The sequence below is a fragment of the Engystomops pustulosus genome, chromosome 2, assembly GCF_040894005.1.
Source record: "Engystomops pustulosus chromosome 2, aEngPut4.maternal, whole genome shotgun sequence".
Lineage (NCBI taxonomy): Eukaryota > Metazoa > Chordata > Amphibia > Anura > Leptodactylidae > Engystomops > Engystomops pustulosus.
In genome coordinates this window covers 163,262,806-163,287,536 of record NC_092412.1, presented here as the reverse complement: position 1 = coordinate 163,287,536, position 24,731 = coordinate 163,262,806, and the positions used below count along the sequence as shown (strand labels likewise).

General features: G+C 43.5%; 1 protein-coding gene across 1 annotated transcript in view; it reads right to left on the bottom strand.

Annotated features, from left to right (window-relative positions):
* SCUBE3 (signal peptide, CUB domain and EGF like domain containing 3) overlaps positions 1 to 24,731 on the bottom strand; it is a 378,535-nt gene that overhangs the window by 206,318 nt on the left and 147,486 nt on the right. The gene's annotated exons all lie outside the window — the stretch shown is intronic.

Genomic DNA, 24,731 nt, shown 5'->3' with positions numbered 1-24,731 from the left:
TATCTCAATATAGAAACCCCCAAGATACTGGTAATATATTTTCTACCTAAGGTACATAAAAATCCGGTGAATCCCCCAGGGCGACCTGTTTCAGGTATCAATTCCGTTACTTGTCCCCTGGGGGAATATATAGATATCCACCTACAACCAAGCGTTAAGTATTAGAGATGAGCGAGCACTAAAAAGGTCGGGTACTCGTTATTCGAGACGAACTTTTCCCGGGGGACCAAGGCTCTGCACAGGGAAGCTTGGCCAAACACCTGGGAACCTCAGAAAAGGATGGAAACACCACGGAAATGGACAGGAAACAGCAGGGGCAGCATGCATGGATGCCTCTGAGGCTGCTTAATCGCACCATTATGCCAAAATTATGGGCAACAGCATGGCCATGACAGAGTGACAGAATGAAGCTAGATAGCATCTAAAACATCCATTAATTGACCCTGACACTATAGGGGACTCCATGCAGAGGCAGCGGCAGCAGCGGCAGGCTAGAGAGTGGCATGGCGACATACCCTAAATGGACTCAGGCTTCAAACCAATGGGTGGCAGAGAGGAACCAAAGGAGGTGAGCAAGAAGCGCTCAAATAATATCGGTACATGATAAAAGTTTGCCAGTATATTTTGTGGATTACACAGCAGGGTGGCGACAAAGTTAACATGGAAGCCATGAAAACAACCCAAAATTCTGCCTGACACAGCTCGTTTGATAAGGGGACCATGTATGGAGGCAGTGAACTAGTAGTAGATTAAAGGTGCTGCAGTTAAAACTATGTTAGTTGGATCTTGGCATGGAGCTGGCGCTCCGCTGCCAGGCGAGCTTTCGCCAATCCAAGCCCCTGTCTCTAGGCTACTCCCCAAACAGCACTTCTAAGAACCTTTTGTATAAGATCAAGTGTAGTAGCGTTCTTATAAGTTTGGGATATGGCGGGTGAGGGGAATGTAAACAGATGCACAAGAAGCGCATGATGCGCATGGAGCTGGCGCTCCGCTGCCAGGTGAGCTTTCGCCAATCCAAGCCCCTGTCTCTAGGCTACTCCCCAAACAGCACTTCTAAGAACCTTTTGTATAAGATCAAGTGTAGTAGCGTTCTTATAAGTTTGGGATATGGCGGGTGAGGGGAATGTAAACAGATGCGCAAGAAGCGCTGAAATAATATCGGTAAATGATAAAAGTTTGCCAGTATATTTTGTGGATTACACAGCAGGGTGGCGACAAAGTTAACAAGTTTGATGTGGAATGCCCTGTAATAGCTCTTGGGCGGTGTGCCTTTTATCGCCTAGGCTCAGCAGTTTGAGCACCGCCTGCTGTCGCTTAGCGACGGCACTGCTGCTGTGCCTAGAGCTACCGACTGATGGCGCCATGGCCACGGATGGTAATTCGGAGGAGGAGGAGGTATACTAGGCCTTTGAGACCTGGACCGAGGTAGGCCCCGCAATTCTCTGCGTCGGCAGTATATGACTAGCCCCCGGGTCAGACTCGGTCCCAGCCTGCACCAAGTTAAGTGTAGTAGCGTTCTTATAAGTTTGGGATATGGCGGGTGAGGGGAATGTAAACAGATGCGCAAGAAGCGCATGATGCGCATGGAGCTGGCGCTCCGCTGCCAGGCGAGCTTTCGCCAATCCAAGCCCCTGTCTCTAGGCTACTCCCCAAACAGCACTTCTTAGAACCTTTTGTATAAGATCAAGTGTAGTAGCGTTCTTATAAGTTTAGGATATGGCGGGTGAGGGGAATGTAAACAGATGCGCAAGAAGCGCTGAAATAATATTGGTAAATGATAAAAGTTTGCCAGTATATTTTGTGGATAACACAGCAGGGTGGCGACAAAGTTAACAACTTTGATGTGGAATCCATGAAAACAACCCAAATTTCTGCCTGACACACCTCGTTTGATAAGGGGACGATGTATGGAGGCAGCTATATGGACGACTTTTGGAGGTAGCAATGGAGACAACGTGTGGAGGCTGCTATGGAGACAATTTAATTTGGATAGTGCCTGTATGTGGCAGTCCAAAAAAGTTTTCAAACCAGAGGAGCAGGTAGGTGGCCCTCCAGAAAAATTGAATAGATTGAGTGCCTGTATGTGGCAGTCCAAAAAACTTTTCAAACCAGAGGAGCAGGTAGGTGGCCCTCCAGTAAAATGGAATAGATTGAGTGCCTGTATGTGGCAGTCCAAAAAAGTTTTCAAACCAGAGGAGCAGGTAGGTGGCCCTCCAGAAAAATTGAATAGATTGAGTGCCTGTATGTGGCAGTCCAAAAAAGTTTTCAAACCAGAGGAGCAGGTAGGTGGCCCTCCAGAAAAATGAAATAGATTGAGTGCCTGTATGTGGCAGTCCAAAAAAGTTTTCAAACCAGAGGAGCAGGTAGGTGGCCCTCCAGAAAAATGGAATAGATTGAGTGCCTGTATGTGGCAGTCCAAAAAACTTTTCAAACCAGAGGAGCAGGTAGGTGGCCCTCCAGAAAAATTGAATAGATTGAGTGCCTGTATGTGGCACTCCCAAAAATTGTTTAAAACAGAGGACCGGGTCGGTGGCCCTCCAGAAAAATTAAATGCATAAAGTACTATAGCTAGAGCCAGTGGGCCCTGTCAAAAAATAGCCAGTTTCCTCTGCTTTACTCTACAAAGAGGAGGAGAAGGAGGAAAATGAGGAGGAGGAGGAGTGGATAAATTATTCAGGTTGAGCTTCCTTCACCTGGTGGAGATTGGAAATTATGAGAAATCCAGGCTTTATTCATCTTAATAAGCGTCAGCCTGTCAGCGCTGTCAGTCGACAGGTGTGTACGCTTATCGGTGATGATGCCACCAGCTGCACTGAAAACCCGCTCGGACAAGACGCTAGCGGCAGGGCAGGCAAGAACCTCCAAGGCGTACAGCGCCAGTTCGTGCCACATGTCCAGCTTTGAAACCCAGTAAATGTGATCATTTAGGACGATGGTATGGTCAGTTACGTACTCCCTCACCATCTTTCTGTAAAGATCAGCCCTACTCTGCCGAGACTGGGGACAGGTGACAGTGTCTTGCTGGGGTGACATAAAGCTGGCAAAAGCCTTGTAAAGCGTACCCTTGCCAGTGCTGGGCAAGCTGCCTGCTCGCCTACTCTCCCTCGCTACTTGTCCCGCAGACCTACGCACTCTGCCGCTAGCGCTGTCAGAAGGGAAATACTGTTTCAGCTTGTGCACCAGGGCCTGCTGGTATTCATGCATTCTCACACTCCTTTCCTCTCCAGGGATGAGAGTGGAAAGATTTTGCTTGTACCGTGGGTCCAGGAGAGTGAACACCCAGTAATCGGTGCTGGAATAAATTCTTTGAACGCGAGGGTCACGGGATAGGCAGCCTAGCATGAAATCTGCCATATGCGCCAGAGTACCAACGCGTAAGAATTCACTCCCCTCACTGGCCTGACTGTCCATTTCCTCCTCCTCCAACTCCTCCAACTCCTCTTCTTCTGCCCATACACGCTGAACAGTGAAGGACTCAACAATGGTCCCCTCTTGTGTCTCGCCAACATTCTCCTCCTCTTCCTCCTCCTCCACCTCCACCTCCTCCGATATGCGCTGAGAAACAGACCTAAGGGTGCTTTGGCTATCAACAAGGGAATCTTCTTCCCCCGTCTCTTGTGACGAGCGCAAAGCTTCCGACTTCATGCTGATCAGAGAGTTTTTCAACAGGCCAAGCAGCGGGATGGTGAGGCTGATGATGGCGGCATCGCCACTGACCATCTGTGTTGACTCCTCAAAGTTACTCAGCACCTGACAGATATCAGACATCCACGTCCACTCCTCATTGTAGACTTGAGGAAGCTGACTGACCTGACTACCAGTTCTGGTGGAAGTTGACATCTGGCAATCTACAATCGCTCAGCGCTGCTGGTAAACTCTGGATAACATGGTCAGTGTTGAATTCCACTTCGTGGGCACGTCGCACAACAGTCGGTGAGCGGGCAATTGGAGGCGGCGCTGCGCTGCCCTGAGAGTGGCAGCATCTGTGCTGGACTTCCTGAAATGCGCACAGATGCGGCGCACCTTCGTGAGCAAATCAGACAGATTGGGGTATGTCTTGAGGAAACGCTGAACTATCAGATTTAACACATGGGCCAGGCATGGCACATGTGTCAGTCTGCCGAGTTGCAGAGCCGCCACCAGGTTACGGCCGTTGTCACACACAACCATGCCTGGCTTCAGGTTCAGCGGTGCCAGCCACAGATCAGTCTGCGCCGTGATGCCCTGTAATAGTTCTTGGGCGGTGTGCCTTTTATCGCCTAGGCTCAGCAGTTTGAGCACCGCCTGCTGTCGCTTAGCGACAGCACTGCTGCTGTGCCTAGAGCTAGCGACTGATGGCGCCATGCCCACGGATGGTAGTTCGGAGGAGGAGGTGGAGGAGGGGTGGGAGGAGGAGGAGGCATAGTAGGTCTGAAACACCTGGACCGAGGTAGGCCCCGCAATCCTTGGCGTCGGCAGTATATGACCAGCCGCAGGGTCAGACTCGGTCCCAGCCTCCACCAAGTTAACCCAATGTGCCGTCAGCGATATATAGTGGCCCTGCCCGGCAGCACTCGTCCACGTGTCCGTGGTCAGGTGGACCTTGTCAGAAACGGCGTTGGTCAGGGCACGGATGATGTTGTCTGACACGTGCTGGTGCAGGGCTGGGACGGCACATCGGGAAAAGTAGTGGCGGCTGGGGACCGAATACCGAGGGGCGGCCGCCGCCATGAGGTTGCGAAAGGCCTCGGTCTCTACCAGCCTATAGGGCAGCATCTCCAGGCTGAGCAATCTGGAGATGTGGACATTAAGGGCTTGGGCGTGCGGGTGGGTTGCACTATATTTGCGTTTCCGCTCCAGCGTCTGGGGTATGGAGAGCTGAACGCTGGTGGATGCTGTGGAGGATCGTGGAGGCGACGATGGGGTTTTTGTGCCAGGGTCCTGGGCACGGGGCTGACTATCAGCTGAAACAGGGGAAGGAGCAGTGGTGTGCACGGCCGGAGGTGAACGGGCTTGGTGCCACTGAGTGGGGTGTTTAGCATTCATATGCCTGCGCATACTGGTGGTAGTTAAGCTATTAGTGGTGGAACCCCTGCTGATCCTGGTTTGGCAAAGGTTGCACACCACAGTCCGTCGGTCATCCGGTGTTTCCTTAAAGAACCTCCAGACTTCTGAAAATCTAGCCCTCGCCGCGGGAGCCCTTGCCACGGGAGCTTCACTACGTGACACATTTGGCGCTGATGCACCTGCTCTGGCCCTGCCTCTCCGTCTGGCCCCACCACTGCCTCTTCCAACCTGTTCTGGTCGAGGACTCTCCTCCGTCTCAGAAGCACTGTGTTCACCCGGCCAATCAACCCAGCTTGGGTCTGTCACCTCATCATCCTCCGATCCCTCAGTCTGCTCCCCCCTCGGACTTCCTGCCCTGACAACAACTTCCCCACTGTCTGACAACCGTGTCTCCTCATCGTCGGACACCTCTTTAAACACACCTTCCACTACGTCAAGAAGGTCATCATCACCCACAGACTGCGACTGGTGGAAAACCTGGGCATCGGAAAATTGCTCAGCAGCAACCGGACAAGTGGTTTGTGACTGTGGGAAGGGTCCAGAAAACAGTTCCTCAGAGTATGCCGGTTCAAATGCCAAAATTTTCCTGGGAGGGGGCAGACTGGGGGGGAGGAGGCTGAGGTGCAGGAGCTGGAGGAGTGCCGATTTCGGTGACATGGGTGGACTGCGTGGAAGACTGACTGGTGGACAAATTGCTCGAAGCATTGTCGGCAATCCACGACATCACCTGTTCGCACTGTTCTGGCCTCAACAGTGCTCTACCACGAGTCCCAGTAACTTCAGACATGAACCTAGGGAGTGTAGCTCTGCGGCGTTCCCCTGCTCCCTCATAAGCAGGTGGTGTCTCACCCCGCCCAGGACCACGGCCTCTGACCCCTGCAGTAGTTGGACGCCCACGTCCCCGCCCTCGTCCTCTACCCCTAACCCTCGGGTTAAACATTTTGAAAATGAGAGTTATAACTTGAAATTTTTTTTTAACTTTTTTTTGTTTTTTTTGTTTTTTTTTTGTGTTTTTTAGTTTTTAAAACCAAACGATGCTATCCTATTGCTATGGCTATTTTCTAGCCAAGTATGAAAGCACACTGCTATGCCAGATGAGATGACGCTGAGTTATGAAAAAAATAAACGTAAAATAAAAAAGGAAATGGCAGACTGTGCCTAATTGAAATACAACCCCGGGCCCTAATAAATTTTCCCACTTCGGTCTTTGTGATGGATATGTGCGTCACTAAGCGCAAAACACAGCGGTCGCAAGTCTCACTCCAAATTGCTCACAATTTGCTAGTAGATGCACTGCAGCAAGTACAGCCACCAGCAGATCAACCAGAAATCAAATATATATAACGCTACTGTAGGCGTAAGTAAGCCGTTTGGATTCTCCTATGGCTATTTTCTAGCCAAGTATGAAAGCACACTGCTATGCCAGATGAGATGACGCTGAGTTATGAAAAAAATAAACGTAAAATAAAAAAGGAAATGGCAGACTGTGCCTAATTGAAATACAACCCCGGGCCCTAATAAATTTTCCCACTTCGGTCTTTGCGATGGATATGTGCGTCACTAAGCGCAAAACACAGCGGTCGCAAGTCTCACTCCAAATTGCTCACAATTTGCTAGTAGATGCACTGCAGCAAGTACAGCCACCAGCAGATCAACCAGAAATCAAATATATATAACGCTACTGTAGGCGTAAGTAAGCCGTTTGGATTCTCCTATGGCTATTTTCTAGCCAAGTATGAAAGCACACTACTATGCCAGATGAGATGACGCTGAGTTATGAAAAAAATAAACGTAAAATAAAAAAGGAAATGGCAGACTGTGCCTAATTCAAATACAACCCCGGGCCCTAATAAATTTTCCCACTTCGGTCTTTGCGATGGATATGTGCGTCACTAAGCGCAAAACACAGCGGTCGCAAGTCTCACGCCAAATTGCTCACAATTTGCTAGTAGATGCACTGCAGCAAGTACAGCCACCAGCAGATCAACCAGAAATCAAATATATATAACGCTACTGTAGGCGTAAGTAAGCCGTTTGGATTCTCCTATGGCTATTTTCTAGCCAAGTATGAAAGCACACTACTATGCCAGATGAGATGACGCTGAGTTATGAAAAAAATAAACGTAAAATAAAAAAGGAAATGGCAGACTGTGCCTAATTGAAATACAACCCCGGGCCCTAATAAATTTTCCCACTTCGGTCTTTGCGATGGATATGTGCGTCACTAAGCGCAAAACACAGCGGTCGCAAGTCTCACTCCAAATTGCTCACAATTTGCTAGTAGATGCACTGCAGCAAGTACAGCCACCAGCAGATCAACCAGAAATCAAATATATATAACGCTACTGTAGGCGTAAGTAAGCCGTTTGGATTCTCCTATGGCTATTTTCTAGCCAAGTATGAAAGCACACTACTATGCCAGATGAGATGACGCTGAGTTATGAAAAAAATAAACGTAAAATAAAAAAGGAAATGGCAGACTGTGCCTAATTGAAATACAACCCCGGGCCCTAATAAATTTTCCCACTTCGGTCTTTGCGATGGATATGTGCGTCACTAAGCGCAAAACACAGCGGTCGCAAGTCTCACTCCAAATTGCTCACAATTTGCTAGTAGATGCACTGCAGCAAGGACAGCCACCAGCAGATCAACCAGAAATCAAATATATATAACGCTACTGTAGGCGTAAGTAAGCCGTTTGGATTCTCCTATGGCTATTTTCTAGCCAAGTATGAAAGCACACTACTATGCAAGATGAGATGACACTGAGTTATGAAAAAAATAAACGTAAAATAAAAAGAAACTGGCAGACTGTGCCTAATTGAAATCAAACCCCTAATAAATTTTCCCACTTTGGTGTTTGAGGTGGATATGTGTGTCACTAAGAGCTAAACACAACGGTAGCAAGTCCCCCTGCAAATTCCTCACAATATGGTACTAGCTGCACTACTAGTGCCAGCAAGCCCAGCCACAAGCAAATAAAAAAAAAAGTATAACGTTATTGTAGCCCTAAGAAGGGCTGTTGGGTTCTTGTTGAATCACTCCTGCCTAACACTGGAGTTCAGAGTCTCCTGGCTTGTGATTGGCTCTGTTTCTGGCCGCCAAAAAGCAAAACGGCGGGAGCTGCCATTTTCTCGAGCGGGCGAAGTATTCGTCCGAGCAACGAGCAGTTACGAGTACGCTAATGCTCGATCAAGCATCAAGCTCGGACGAGTATGTTCGCTCATCTCTAGATGTTATACAAAAATGTTTTTACTAAAATAAAGGAATGTAACTGGGTCTTAAGGTTGATATAAAATAGACCCGAAGGACAATCAGAGCCGGCGCTATGGGTAGGCAAAGGTGGCAATTGCCCAGAATCTCTTCTTTCAAATGAATCTTGAATTTTGTTTCTAGGTGCCATGGATCCAGAGATATTCAGGTTTAAAATGAGAATATCAGGTGCCGTTTTTATATATAAAAATCACTCCCAATGGCAGTTCAACAGTTATTATTTCCATTTTCCTAAAACTTAGTATCACAAATTTAGATTCATATAAAAGAGGAGACTCTCTTCTTCCATAAGAAAAAAGAAGTGAGGTTCTATGTGTCACAGAGCCAGAGGTACAGCCCTCTGAAATGTATCCCCCTCCAGATTGTTAGCCATCAGACTGCAGGGAGCATTTGGTGGACACAGGAGCTGCTGCACCTTACAGATAATGGAAATATTCACTTTATATCTTACTACATTTTGAGAAGGAATAATATCAACTAATGTTTATGTTTTTAACCCTTCTCCATCCAGAACTATCTGAGAACACACTTTCTCTCTTATTCCCTTTTACTTTGTGATAGTTTATTTTGTTGGGAAAATTGACTGATATGATGCACATTCGATCATCTTCGCCTGATGTCGCTATTATATATTAACACCGCGACCCAGAACATGTCCATAAAGTTATATGTAACACCAAAACCACACACATGTTCTGGAATAAAGTTTTTATTTCTCACCATCCTCCATCACTTACACCTATGTTATGACGTTCTCACTCATATTCTTATGAAGCGCGGAGGGTACAATGGCGCAAATCTAAACGTGACTTTATTATCGCATTAGCTCGGTTTATGGATATATAGTTATTTATTTGGGTGACCATTGTGTAAGGAACATACAATGATACTATATATCTGTGTGCATTTTCTGCAGTTCCATTTGCTGCATATTTTGGTGAATACTGTATATTGGTGTGGGGTATGTATGATCTCCTCACAACTTACTGTTTTAGGAAAGTAGATTTTCTTTATATAAGTATTCTGGATTTGTACATATTTTAGAGGAAATTTTGAATGTTAATTGCCAAATGCATGGCCTGGTTCTCTGCTTTCAAAATTCTATAGGTTTTATGGCGCCTTTATTTTTTATTCTGTTTTATTAATATATTTTGCAGGTTGTGACTGTGTAAAAATTTCTAGCTGAAAAAAGATATCTAGTTATTACAGTTTTAGTGATATTATGTGGATTTATTAATGTGAATAGATCAATGTGGGACATTTGTGAACTCTACACATTTCCATCTATTACATGTAGGAGATGTGAAGGTAAATATTTTCTGTTTGGAGCACATTTGTTGCCATCAAAGTCAAATTTTAAGTATTTTTTGTAAAATGTATCAGTTCGAATCAAAGTTGCATGAAAGCGCCTTTGTCTATAAACTCTTTGATGCAATTTTGAAAATGGGGCAAGTGTCTGGTTTGAGAAAATATCGGTCCCTCTCCCCAATGGGCCTCACAGTCTAATCAACCTACCAGTAATTTTTTGGAGTGTGGGAGGAAACCAGAGGACCCGGAGGAAACCCACTCAGACACAGAGAGAACATAAAAACTCTTTGCAGATGTTGACCAGCGCTGCAAGGCTGTAGTGCTAACCACTGAGCCACCATGCTGCCCATCAATCTCCTTATCATCTATCTATCTCCTATAAAATTCTCCAAAATTACAGTTTGTTTTACCATACTGGGGGGAGGGGGGGTCCCTTACTGACTGTGACTGGTCATAAAATAGTTTTACTTTGGGGCCCCACTTTGTCTAGAACCGGCCCTGAGGACAATAGCCAGCAACGCCCCGGAAGAAGCCGTGGTAGCGAAACCCTGGGTCGGGCGAACTAGCGAGACTGGCGTCCGCATGGTCGATTTTTATATGCACATTTTTACTTTGGTTTTGTATGTTTTTATCTGAATAAATTTTTACTTGGTTGGACATATTACACTATTGCTGCCTAAATCTTTTCTACAGTAGCCCCGTAATTGCTTGAGTGGTTACGAGATATAGGAAAGTGCAGCTGAATCGTCTGAACAGTAGTCTATTCTCATCTTGATGCCTATTTGTGTGGAGCTACAACAGAGAAGTTCCTAAGGAGTGAAATTGGAACGATACCGTGGATTTGTCAAAGAACATTGAAAAGACTTAAAAGGAGCTCCGGTCAGATTATTTTTATAAATTCATACAGTGTCTAATCTTTAAATTATAGCCTCACATTTAGGGATGCTAATTCATTCCACTTAGAAGCTACATGTATTTCTGACCTTGTGACTGCAAACATTTTAATTACTGCCCATATAATTTTATTTTTAATGTATTACTACTATTCCTATATTTAGCAAGGCCATCTCTGGGCTTGGAAATATTTTATATGTATATAGAAAAGGTGGACAAGGAGAGACCAGAGAGCGCTCATAGAGTAGTATTTTGTAGAAAGTGGACAAGTTTGGGTGAGGTGGTTAGAATAACGCTCACTGGACAGAGTTGTGCTAATACCAGGCTTAACACTAGTGGGAAACTTGAGTGAAGTGCCTATTTGGTGCTGCCCATTGACAGGATTGTCAGAACGCAGTAGCCACACCGATCTGGATCAAGTGCATTGGGTGATAGGGTTGTTGTCACTGCGGCGCACACTGGTAGTCAAAAGTGATTCGGGGAGATCTTCACAACATAATTGTTTATTGGTGTCTCGGTTACACAATGCATTTCGGAATCTCCAAGGATTCCGTTTTTAAGTATAAAGAGACTGTAAGCTCGGGTGTTTTGTGCTTTGCCAGAGCTGTCAGGCGGCTGACTATTTCACCGCTGGCGCCACCATCAGGGCACCGACGTTCTTTTTGTTATTTTGTTAGCATGACCTATCTATCATACATTATATGTCCTAAACTCTCCTGATGAACCCAATAAATATGTGGGGGAAAAGCGTTCAGATGAGACAGAGCCAGTGTGCATAGTAACAAAGTGTGCAAGTGAGATGAGACAGAGACAGTGGGGCACATTTACTTACCGTCCTGTCGCAATCCCCGAGGTGCATTGTCCCACGAGGATTCGTAACTGCTGCGATACACTAAGATCGTGCGTCCAATTACCTGCATGTGTTTCTCCACTCAGGTCCGCCGGAGTTCACCATCTTTTTCCCGGTGCATGTAAGTGCATGGCTTGCAGCACAATTTTGAATGTAAAATCCTGCGCTTTGTCCGAATCAGTCGGGTTGTCTGACGGCCACGCCCCCGATTTGTGTTGCATGAAAGTCTGATTGTGTGCGCCAAAAACCCCAGTTAAATGCGGCGCAAAACTGAAAAAGTTGGGAAACCTGACGAAAATGCGGTTCATGGACCCTTAGTAAATGTGCCCCAGTGTGCATAGTAATAAAGGGGCATATTTATCATACGCTGACGCTCGTGCACCAGCGTATAACCCCGCCCCGCAGCGTATAGCCCCGCCCCGATACATCAAGAGGCTTCTGCAGGGCCTGGCGTAGAAAAAGACACAGCCGGCGACTTTCCCGGCTGGCCACGACCTCCGCTCGGCCGGCCGCACCCCACCCCTTCACGCCCCACTGGCGTGAAGGTGGCGGATCGAGGCAAATAATCGCAAAAGCTAGCAATAAGCTAGCATTTGCGATTATTTCAGGGCGCAGAGGTCCTGATAAATATCCCCCAAAGTGTGCATGTAACAGCTACGTGAATTGAGATGAGACAGTGTGCATAGTAACAAAGTGTGCATTCACTCAACAGGGCAATCGTCCATTTGAGAATAATGATGCACTTGATGATGATGTACATGGAGTTATATATATGTACAGCTGACTATATATCACATCTATCAAATGTGGACGCATATATGTATTGAGCACCCACTGATTTGATAGTGAGCGTAAATGTCTCAGTGTACAGCAATAGGAGTATGATGCACATACCAATGAGATACTAAACGCACACCTAAAAACATTAAACTCTTATCCATGGGAGACAATTGAGTTGACACACATTTTATGCCCATGTATGTGAGAGATTTAGTATATGTTGTAGGTGGCTAGTGGAATAAGAGACATTTTTATCACAAAGTTTCTAGAGAGGCTGGTGTTCTCATTAACCCTCGTCTCTACTATATAAGAGTTATTATGTTCTCTCCGTGTTTGCGTGGGTTTCCTCCGGGTACTCCGGTTTCCTTCCACACTCCAAAACATACTGTTAGGTTGTTTAGATTGTGAGCCCCATTGGGACAGGGACCAATTTGTCATGCTTTGTGCATCGCTGCGTAATCTGTATAAATCTATATAAATAAAGAATTATTATTATTATTATCTCCTACTGACTAAATGCTCCATATATGATAGGTGTTACTGCTGTACTTGCACGACACCTAGTGATAAGATAAGGAAACGGATAGATTATTTAATACTTTTCCCCAATGGCTAACTTTTAATTGGCTTGTCCCTTCCAATTTTATTTATAGACGTCTAAATAAAAGTTAAGTTTTATCTGAGTTATCCGTTTTTCCAGTGAGACATTGTCTATATTTAAACAGTTATTGATATCATTACATTCTGTTGCAGAAAAGAGGAGAGAAAGTTCGATGTGTATATGGAAAAATTTAATATTTTATTGATTTTACAAATTTAAGTATACAGTACATAAGAGGAGTTAAAAACACTTAAAAGAGCCAGACACAGCTGGACACAGTTGAAACAGACACACTCCCCGGCCGGAATAATAAATTGCAATTTAACAAACGAAATGTACCCACTAGATGACAGCTTGACATGTAAAGAGTACAAAGATAATGAATAAATAGAAGGCTGTCATATAATATATGTAGTGTAAAGGCAGTATAACTGCAAATAAGTTAGAAGGTAACATTACCGTTGAATCACAAGTGACCAAGAGCCAGGGAGGAGATGGAGCGACCCCACGCGTATCGTCTGTAGGACAGGCTTCCTCAGGGGATAAAATTAAAGGATTAAAAGAGGCACTCGATCCCTTTGTCCACTTCGAGATATGCCTATCAGACTCATTTTAGGGCACTCAGTGTCCTTCACTTCAGCTATCTTTGCACGGTGTTACGTTTTATTCATACTCGGTGTCAACCGTCTTATATGATGCGACGCTTTATTTATTTTAAATATATATTGTCTTCTCTGTATTCATTAGGGACTAAGGTGGTATAACAGGACTTTTAAAAGTAGATCTATATATGTAGCTTACAACTGCCCTACGGCATCATTATACTTACTGTGCGCTTTATCACTAGGGTAACTTTGTTCTCATGACAACGACATCACATGTTTCACTTCCGGTTTGGCTCTATGCGCAAGTAGCTATATTACCGGAACACTTTCTTCTCTCTTCCGGTCTGGTGGAATGCAAGTGACACGCAATACGCGGCCAGGCGCTTTCCACCAGGTCAACACTGAAACAGTTTCTATAGTTTTACTTTTTTACAGGTACTTACAAAGAGCGTCTGCACTTTATTAACATTAGGATCTTTTTTTTAATTAACAATCTTGCTTTATGGGTTGTACTGGTGGGCGTGCCTATATTTGGTGGATGACGACACATCCGCCCTGCCATTCCACCTGAGCTGCAGTCAGTATATAAAAGGCACACGAGCGGTGGATGATTTTATCCCCTGAGGAAGCCTGTCCTACAGGCGATACGCGTGGGGTCGCTCCATCTCCTCCCTGGCTCTTGGTCACTTGTGATTCAACGGTAATGTTACCTTCTAACTTATTTGCAGTTATACTGCCTTTACACTACATATATTATATGACAGCCTTCTATTTATTCATTATCTTTGTACTCTTTACATGTCAAGCTGTCATCTAGTGGGTACATTTCGTTTGTTAACTTGCAATTTATTATTCTGGCCGGGGAGTGTGTCTGTTTCAACTGTGTCCAGCTGTGTCTGGCTCTTTTAAGTGTTTTTAACTCCTCTTATGTACTGTATACTTAAATTTGTAAAATCAATAAAATATTACATTTTTCCATATACACATCGAACTTTCTCTCCTCTTTTCTGCATCATAATCTACGATGTGTGGAACTAATATTACCTGCAACTTGACCCACAACTTCAGTCTAAATCATTACATTCTGTGAGACCAGGTTGCACTATTACTGCTTGGAGTGCTGTAATTTAGCACTCCATGCAGTAACAGTACGTCATGGAGCTGATGCTAGTTCATCTCATCACTGGAGCTGAAATGGCATCAGGAAACATAAGGTGTCAGCTATTTCTTACAGCTGACATGCCAGTGCAACACCTGCGGTCGAGCATGCTCCGAATGATTGCTTGTTCATGTCTCATAGTGGGACAAATAAAATAAAAATGTAATAAAAATTTGCCGAAAGCACATAAAATTCACATACAATATAAAAAAGTGAAAATCAACATACAAATCTGGTACAGATCTGGTATTGCCACAAATGTGCTGAAAACCCAAACTCAGCTTATAATCAAGTAAAAAAATATTTTTTTTACCAGGTTTTTGTGGTAAAATTAGGGGCCTCGTCTTATACTTGGGTCGGCTTATAATCGAGTATATATGGTATATTGACCCACACAATAATACAAAATAATTATTGAATAGGCATGTTGAACGATGTAAAAAAACATAAAAAATTATATTTTTACCTATCTTGTCCCATATAAAATGTATTAAAAAGTGATCAAAAAAACCTATCTATCCTATAATGGTACTGTTATAAAGTACAACATGTCCTGCAATAAACAGATCAACCAGATTGATAGAAAAGAATTGAAAGTTATGTCACTTGGAAATGGTAAAGCAAAAATGATCAAGTTTTCCCCACAGTAGGTTTTTCTCTACAAAATCAGTAAAACAAAAGAAAAATATCTAAAAATTTAGAATCGCCATAATCGTACTGACCCATCCAATAAAGATAACGTGTTCCTTAAGATATACGGTGAACACTAAAAAAGAAGTAAAAAATCATTTACAGGTTTTTTTTTTACAACTTCCTTCCCCCACAAAAAGAGTTAATACATTTTCATCAAAACACCCCAAAATAGTATCACTGAAAAATACAACTCATCCCGCAAAAAAAAGCCCTTGTATGGCAGCATTAACAGAGAAGCAAATATTTCATAAATCACAAAAGTATACCCATACTAAAAACCATTACATCCTACAGGGTAAAACTGGCTAATGCATGGCCCTTACTTCCCTTCTGCACCTCACTGTGCACCAATACAACATGTAATGCCCACATGTGGAGTGTCTCCATACTAGGGAGATATTGCATTTTCGGATGGGCTGTGTCTTTTTTATCTTTTGTGAATGTGTAAAATTTATGACTAAATTAATGAATAACTGACAAAATTAGATAATTATATATTCATTATATATTATTTCCCTTTTGTATAAATTGCTATGAAGATGTCAAAGGGTAAACAATCTTCCCAACAGCTGACTCTAATAGTTTAACCCCTTAACGACTAGGCCCTTTTTTGTTTCCGATTTACATTATTCACTTTTTTATCTTTCAAAGTAAAGAGCTGTAAAGAGTCAAATGACATGTTTCCTATATTCTTTTGGTCATACGATCACAAGGATACAAAATTTATAGAGGTTTTATAATATTTTCATACATTTACAAAAAAAATTATTAATTTTGGAAAATGGCAAAAAAGCGCCATTTTCGACTTCGGGTAATGTTTTCTGTTATGGAGTTAAACGCCGGGAATAACAGTAATTAGATGTAATTAGACATGATACCTTACATGTTTATGACTTTTGCTGTTTACTTATTTTAATATAATATTAGAAGCAATTAGAATTTTTATGTATTTATTTTTTTACACATTTAAAAAAAAATTTACTATTTTTCAGATCCCCTAGGATACTTTAATCCTAGGTTGTTAGTGACACATGTCAGATTACAAAGAACCCATAATTTAGTTTATATTTAACCTTCTTAGCTATTAACTCAAAGTAAATAATAGAATTTTCATATTCATTTTTTTCAGAATGTAACAAACACTATACACTCACCGGCCACTTTATTAGGTACACCTGTCCAACTGCTCGTTAACACTTAATTTCTAATCAGCCAATCACATGGCGGCAACTCAGTGCATTTAGGCATGTAGACATGGTCAAGACAATCTCCTGCAGTTCAAACCGAGCATCAGTATGGGGAAGAAAGGTGATTTGAGTGCCTTTGAACGTGGCATGGTTGTTGGTGCCAGAAGGGCTGGTCTGAGTATTTCAGAAACTGCTGATCTACTGGGATTTTCACGCACAACCATCTCTAGGGTTTACAGAGAATGGTCCGAAAAAGAAAAAACATCCAGTGAGCGGCAGTTCTGTGGGCGGAAATGCCTTGTTGATGCCAGAGGTCAGAGGAGAATGGGCAGACTGGTTCGAGCTGATAGAAAGGCAACAGTGATTCAAATCGCCACCCGTTACAACCAAGGTAGGCAGAAGAGCATCTCTGAATGCACAGTACGTCGAACCTTAAGGCAGATGGGCCACAGCAGCAGAAGACCACAACGGGTGCCACTCCTTTCAGCTAAGAACAGGAAACTGAGGCTACAATTTGCACAAGCTCATCGAAATTGGACAGTAGAAGATTGGAAAAACGTTGCCTGGTCTGATGAGTCTCGATTTCTGCTGCAACATTCGGATGGTAGGGTCAGAATTTGGCGCCAACAACATGAAAGCATGGATCCATCCTGCCTTGTATCAACGGTTCAGGCTGGTGGTGGTGGTGTCATGGTGTGGGGAATATTTTCTTGGCACTCTTTGGGCCCCTTGGTCCAATTGAGCATCGTTGCAACGCCACAGCCTACCTGAGTATTGTTGCTGACCATGTCCACCCCTTTATGACCACAATGTACCCAACATCTGATGGCTACTTTCAGCAGGATAATACGCCATGTCATAAAGCTGGAATCATCTCAGACTGGTTTCTTGAACATGACAATGAGTTCACTGTACTCAAATGGCCTCCACAGTCACCAGATCTCAATCCAATAGAGCATCTTTGGGATGTGGTGGAACGGGAGATTCGCATCATGGATGTGCAGCAGACAAATCTGTGGCAACTTTGTGATGCCATCATGTCAATATGGACCAAAATCTCTGAGGAATGCTTCCAGCACCTTGTTGAATCTATGCCACGAAGAATTGAGGCAGTTCTGAAGGCTAAAGGGGGTCCAACCCGTTACTAGCATGGTGTACTTAATAAAGTGGCCGGTGAGTGTATTTACACTGTTGATTTAATTTGTCTTTTATTTACTTTTAGATACATTTTTATGGTACATTGCAAGGCTCTGTAATAAGTGGTTTCTATTTTCTTAGAATTTACATCTATTTTCCCAAGCATGTGTATGTGGTTAAATAAAAGGGCTTTTGTTGATTTTCCTCAATTTCTTATTTTTTTGTTAACATTCCCAATTTTTTTTTTATTTTTCTGATCTCCATGATTCTGTAATCAGCTCTAGTAATAATGCCAACCAAAAATGGAATGAACTCCTGTCCCAACTATAGCTAATTCTCGGGTGCCTTTTCTTCCAAATAAAATCAACTAAGGTCAATTACCTTGATGTATTTATAATAAGAGACTTGTGAGTAAGTATTAAAGAAATTCATTATATTAGAGATTGAAGAATAGGAATAAGTGCATGATATCATACCATTAGCTTACGAGCTTATTTTTGAGTTTCTGTCCCAGTCCCCACTATTCCATCCATTCTCACTGCCTGTGCACCACTACAAGGTGGCAACAGAGGTGGGGTTTTCCTTGGCCCATGCTGGAAAACGTCTTTGCATATTCATAGAATGTAAGCAGGGCCCTCACTCCTATTGTTCCATATGTCTGTCTGTACTCTGTAATGTATTATTATATGTGTATATGTCCCCTACGATTTGTAAAGCACAAAGCACAGAATTTGATGGCTTTATTTACTGCTAATGCTAATTTAGTCAGAATTGCTCATGAAAGCTTCAGTGCACCCTGTTGAATGCCTTTTCAGTATTCCATGACAGAAATGCACTAGGGCTTCCCATTTAATTTGCAAGCTGGATTAAATATATAGGGGCCAAGGGCCCTTGCGCCAGTATTCTGTTGGACTTTGCAGGTTATTTCTAATGTTGCATGCACATGTATTAAAGAAGTGCCTGCGCACTAGTCTTCATGCGACAGGAATCAAGGGGCATTCTGGTGCTCGGTTGGACCAAGCGCCAGATTTAACATGCAAAGTCAAACAGAATTGTGTTGAAAGCCCTATGTTAAAGGTGCACCAAAAAAAAGTGGTGCACTCTGTCGGGCACTGCAGGGAACGCCAGATTCATGAAGAATGGGTGCCAGAAATCCTGAATCTGGTGCTCCCTGCATACAGTACAGACTGCATGGTTCTTCATAAATATGCCCCATAGTGTGCCTAGTCGCATCCCTAACCTGTATATATTTGATCAAATGGGATCAAATCTCTTATCAACTTACTCATTCTTCTAGCTAATAAAGTGGCAAAAATTGCAGGTTCGAGTTTAGTATTGATATTGGACAGTAATTATTTGGAAATTTAGGATGTTTATGATTTTATGTATAACTATTATAGCTTGAAGTATTTCTTTAGGAATTTCCCTATCCATACCAAATTCATTAAAAAGGGTATTGATGTTAATGTTTTATAATATTCATTGATGAGCTCATTGGGCCCAGGGGCCTTATTCACTTTGAAAGACTTTATAGTTTTTAATACTTCATGTTCACTAATTGGAGCATTTAAGATTAGATTTTGGTTAACATTTAGAACTGGCAGATTAATTTTTTAAATAAATTCTTCTATGTATTTTGCTTTGCTGTTGCAATTTCTTCTGGATTATACACTAAATTTTCAACTTTATCTCCCAAAGTATATTGTTGCACTTTAATTTCTTTAAAGGGGATTATCCATGAAGAATAGTGTTATTTACACAACAAAGATAATTTTAACCCCTTTCTTTTTTAGCTCCTATCACTCAGTGATGATCAGTGTAAGATTCCAGAGTGCGGGTGGGCACACTGTTAGCAGACACTTCATGATCCTTGTAGTGCTGTGAGATACTGTTTGCTGACAATGTGCTTATAATATCAGGGTCCAGTTTTATCTACACTTTTATTTAGCTTCTGAACATTCTACTAGCATCTGAAGAAAAAGAGAGATGAGACGGATCAGAGATGAAAAATGATGAGATCCATGAGATGCATATAACACACGATCACACACTTCAGCACTGCTACGTCTGAGCTATAACAAACACTATCAACTGTGCTACATATGAACTATAAACACACAAAGAGTGCCCCCCTTCCCCGGATAAAGACCTTTTCTTATCTGTAGCTTGTAACGTAAGTCTCTGCATGATGCTGGTTGCCGGAAGGAAGTGTCTGTGTGTGAGCTTGTCTTGTAATGCAAGGGGAAAGGGCAGGAGGCAGGGAGGAGAAACTATTCATGAGATGTATGAATCCTGTGTTTATTTAAGAATCTTGTCTTAGTGGGAATACCCCTTTAGGTTTTTACTTTATTCATTAATCATCAATACCCGTAATTTTTGTCCAGCCAATATAATTCATGCGTTGTTGACGCCTTAGGTTTTTTATGTTGTTGTTCTAAGAGCTTTATTTCACTTAGTAGTTGATTTAGTTGAATTTCCTGCTCCTTTTTTATATATTGTTTGCATAAATCAGGTTTGACCTTTATTCGGGGCATATAAATTTACAAATGTATACACTGTATTCTGAAAATTTCCTTCTACAGTTATATATATAATGTGTGTGTGTGTGTGTGTATGCCATATTCCTTTCTATCTATTTTAAAACTTATTGCAATCAATACTCCTGCTTTTTTTATTTGTATGTGAGTGTAACACTGTCAGAAATTTATTGTAAAATCTTGAAGGCTGTAGTTGTAGTTTGATAATCTAATTGATTTCCATGCCAAAAATATTTTCACAGGAGAATCTAGCCCTTTCACATTCAGAGAAAAGATTTTGGGGTTTATTCTCTAAGGGTCTGCAGACGCACTTTCATCAGATTTTCAGTCGTTTTCGGGGATTGTTATCATGGTTTCGACAGGTATTTAACAGGGGATTGTGTCACACATGATCGGATTCTGGCGCAGCTGCGCTGGTTTTCATGTGACAGAAATCAGGAGCGTGTCGTCGGATGATCCGACTGATTCGGACTGAGCGCAAGATTTAACTTTCAAATTTTGTCGCAAGATCAAGCACCCGCATGCACCAGGTAGAAGAAGGTAAACTCTGTTAGACCTGAGCAGGGAAGCGACACAATCTTAGTGAATCGCGGCACAGTGCATTATCGTCGGACAATGCACTTTTGTGAACTCCTCCGGATGGGTAAGTAAATGTGACCCATTCAGTTGCATTTAATTACACTAAGTTATTGCAAGTTTGCAGAAAGGGAGCTAGATACAGTACACCTCATACTTTTTACTTTGTAATGCCTTATACACACTATACCGTAAAAGAATTTGTACCACTATACAAATAAATGCAAGCACGAAGCTCAATCTCAATTGCCCATAGTATATGTAGTACTTATAAGTTTAATATACAAATTTGGGACTGTATGCCATTTTTTTATGGACTTTATTTTATTTTCCCTTCCTTCCTTGATATTTTCAACCTTGCAGCGTTGTCTTAAGGAGCTTATAAAAATTGCAAAGAAACATGAAAGTTTTTCTTTCTTTCTTTTTGGTTATAACAAGTTTCTACAGGTCACCATAAAACACAGGGTGTGATTAAAAAAGGGTGGGGGAGAATCTTCCTTTGCAGTGTATCTATTTTCAAAAAATAATAATCTTTTAGGGAAGTCATTTGTATATGATGACAGGCTCAAATAGTTGAAATAAATGTTGATATAAAAATGCCTTTGTTATGCATCTGAATTTCCAATGCCTCAATGCCTCCTCCTGCCCTTGTTTATGCCTCAACTCCGTAAGCAATTTGAACATTCCTACCCTTCCCACACTGCTGGCAGGGAGCCAGATGCATGACAAAGGCATTTTTGAAATCATTATGCCAGGGTCTATTGAAATCTGTTTTACATGTCATGTAAAAGACGGGTTCCCCTTAAAGATAGTTTAAGAACCTATTTAGTACCTACATCTTCAAATTACAGGCAGTCCCCGGGTTACATACAAGATAGGGTCTGGAGGTTTGTTCTTAAGTTGAATTTGTATGTAAGTCGAAACTGTATATTTTATAATGGAAGTTCTAGACAATTTTTTTTCTTTTGCCCCAGTGACAATTGGAGTTTCAAAATTTTTGGTGTAATTGGACCAAGAATTATCAATAAAGCTTCATTACAGGCATCTTACAGCTGATCATTGCAGTCTGGGACTATAGTAAAGCATCCAGAAAGCTTCACCAGAGGTCACAGTGGGCAGAGGGGTCTGTCTGTAACTATGGGTTGTCTGTAAGTCGGGTGTCCTTAAGTAGGGGACCGCCTGTATACTGTTTTTCATTCTTCTGCTACTTTCTTTGGTATTTCCTCCCTCCCCACTACTGACCAGTCCAATATTTCTGTAACTTAGGGTGCATTTACACCCAGTATGGCTGCCGTGCAGGCATACCGCCGTGTGGTGGAGGAGAGGAGGAGGTGACCCCTCCTCCCTCCATAGAGAACAGCGGCGCGCGGCTGCACACTCACAGAAAGATAGAGCATGTTCTATCTTTTTGCGGTGTGTGGCCCGGATTGGTGCCACACATGTGTGGCAGCAAACGCTTACCTGTAACATCCGTGGTCGGTGCTAGCACCGATCAAGGGTGTTAACCCACAGAACGCCGCCAGAAAAGCTGCCTGCGGCTTCAAAAAGATGGATGAGCCCACGCCAAGGATCGTTGCTTCCGTCGCCATGACAGAAAGTTAAAAAAAATTATAAAAATCCCTAAAAATTCAAATCACCCCCCTCTCCCTATTACTGATATAAAAATAAATAAACAGTAAAAATCATAAACACATTGGGGCAGATTTATCAAGCAGTCTGAAAGTCAGAATATTTCCAATTGCCCATGGCAACCAATCACAGCTCCCCTTTAAAATATTCATGAGCACTGGTGAAATGAAAGCCGAGCTGTGATTGGTTGCCATGGGCAACTAGAAATATTCTGACTTTCAGACTGCTTGATAAATCTGCCCCAATAGCTATCGTCGATCTATAAATAATATAATATAATGGTTTTTCACTGCGTTTAACCCCGTAACGGAAAATAGCTCCCAAAGTAAAAAATGGCACTTTTTTGCCATTTTGAAAAATATAAAACATTCAATAAAAAGTGATCAAAATTTCGTACAGTCTTTAAAATGATAGCAATGAAAACATTCAATCAAAAGTTGCAAAAAATGACACCACCCACAGATACGTACACCAAAGTATAAAAAAAAAAAAAAAAAAAGTCTTCGAAGATGGCAAAATAAAAAAAAAAAAATGGACAGGAGGTTTTAAATTTTGTAAATGTATGAAAACATTATAAAACCTATACAAATTTGGTATCCCTTCCACTATACAACGAGGAACACTACCGCCATACAGTGGGGGACACTACCGCCATACAGTGGGGGACACTACCGCCATACAGTGGGGGACACTACCGCCATACAGTGGGGGACACTGCCGCCATACAGTGAGGAACACTACCGCCATACAGTGGGGGACACTACCGCCATACAGTGGGGGACACTGCCGCCATACAGTGGGGGACACTGCCGCCATACAGTGGGGGACACTGCCGCCATACAATGGGGGACACTGCCGCCATACATTGAGGGATACTACCGCCATACATTGAAGAACACTACCGCCATACAGTGGGGGACACTACCGCCATACAGTGAGGAACACTACCGCCATACAGTGGGGGACACTACCGCCATACAGTGGGGGACACTGCCGCCATACAGTGGGGGACACTGCCGCCATACAGTGGGGGACACTGCCGCCATACAGTGGGGGATACTACCGCCATACATTGAAGAACACTACCGCCATACAGTGGGGGACACTACCGCCATACAGTGAGGAACACTACCGCCATACAGTGGGGGACACTGCCGCCATACAGTGGGGGACACTGCCGCCATACAGTGGGGGACACTGCCGCCATACAGTGGGGGACACTGCCGCCATACAGTGGGGGACACTGCCGCCATACAGTGGGGGAAACTACTGCCATACATTGAGGGACACTGCCGCCATACAGTGAGGGACACTGCCGCCATACAGTGAGGGACACTACCGCCATACAGTGAGGGACACTACCGCCATACAGTGAGGGACACTGCCGCCATACAGTGAGTTACACTACCGCCATACAGTAAGGGACACTACCCCCATACAGTGAGGAACACTACCGCCATACACTGAGGAACACTACCGCCATACAGTGTGGGACACTACCGCCATACAGTGAGGGACACTGCCGCCATACAGTGAGGGACACTGCCGCCATACAGTGAGTTACACTACTGCCATACAGTGAGGGACACTACCCCCATACAGTGAGGAACACTACCCCCATACACTGAGGAAAACTACCGCCATACAGTGTGGGACACTACCGCCATACAGTGAGGGACACTACCGCAATACAGTGAGGGACACTAAGGCCATCCATTATGGGACACTAAGGCCATCAATTGAGGGACACTACTGCCATACAGTGAGGGACACTACTGCCATACAGTGAGGGACACTACCCCCATACAGTGAGGGACACTTCCTCCATACAGAGAGATACACTACCTCCATACAGAGAGATACACTACCTCCATACAGAGAGGGACACTACCCCCATAGAGAGAGGAACACTACCCCCATAGAGAGAGGAACACTACCCCCATACAGTGAGGAACACTACCGCCATACAGTGAGGAACACTACCGCCATACAGTGAGGGACACTACCGCCATACAGTGAGGGACACTACCGCCATACAGTGAGGGACACTACCGCCATACAGTGTGGGACACTAGCCCCATACAGTGTGGGACACTAGCCCCATACAGTGTGGGACACTAGCCCCATACAGTGTGGGACACTAGCCCCATACAGTGTGGGACACTAGCCCCATACAGTGTGGGACACTAGCCCCATACAGTGTGGGACACTAGCCCCGTACAGTGTGGGACACTAGCCCCGTACAGTGTGGGACACTAGCCCCGTACAGTGAGGGACACTAGCCCCGTACAGTGAGGGACACTACCGCCATACAGTGTGGGACACTACCGCCATACAGTGAGGGACACTACCGCCCCACAGTGAGGGACACTAAGGCCATCCATTGAGGGACACTAAGGCCATCAATTGAGGGACACTACCGCCAATACAGTGAGGGACACTACCCCCATACAGTG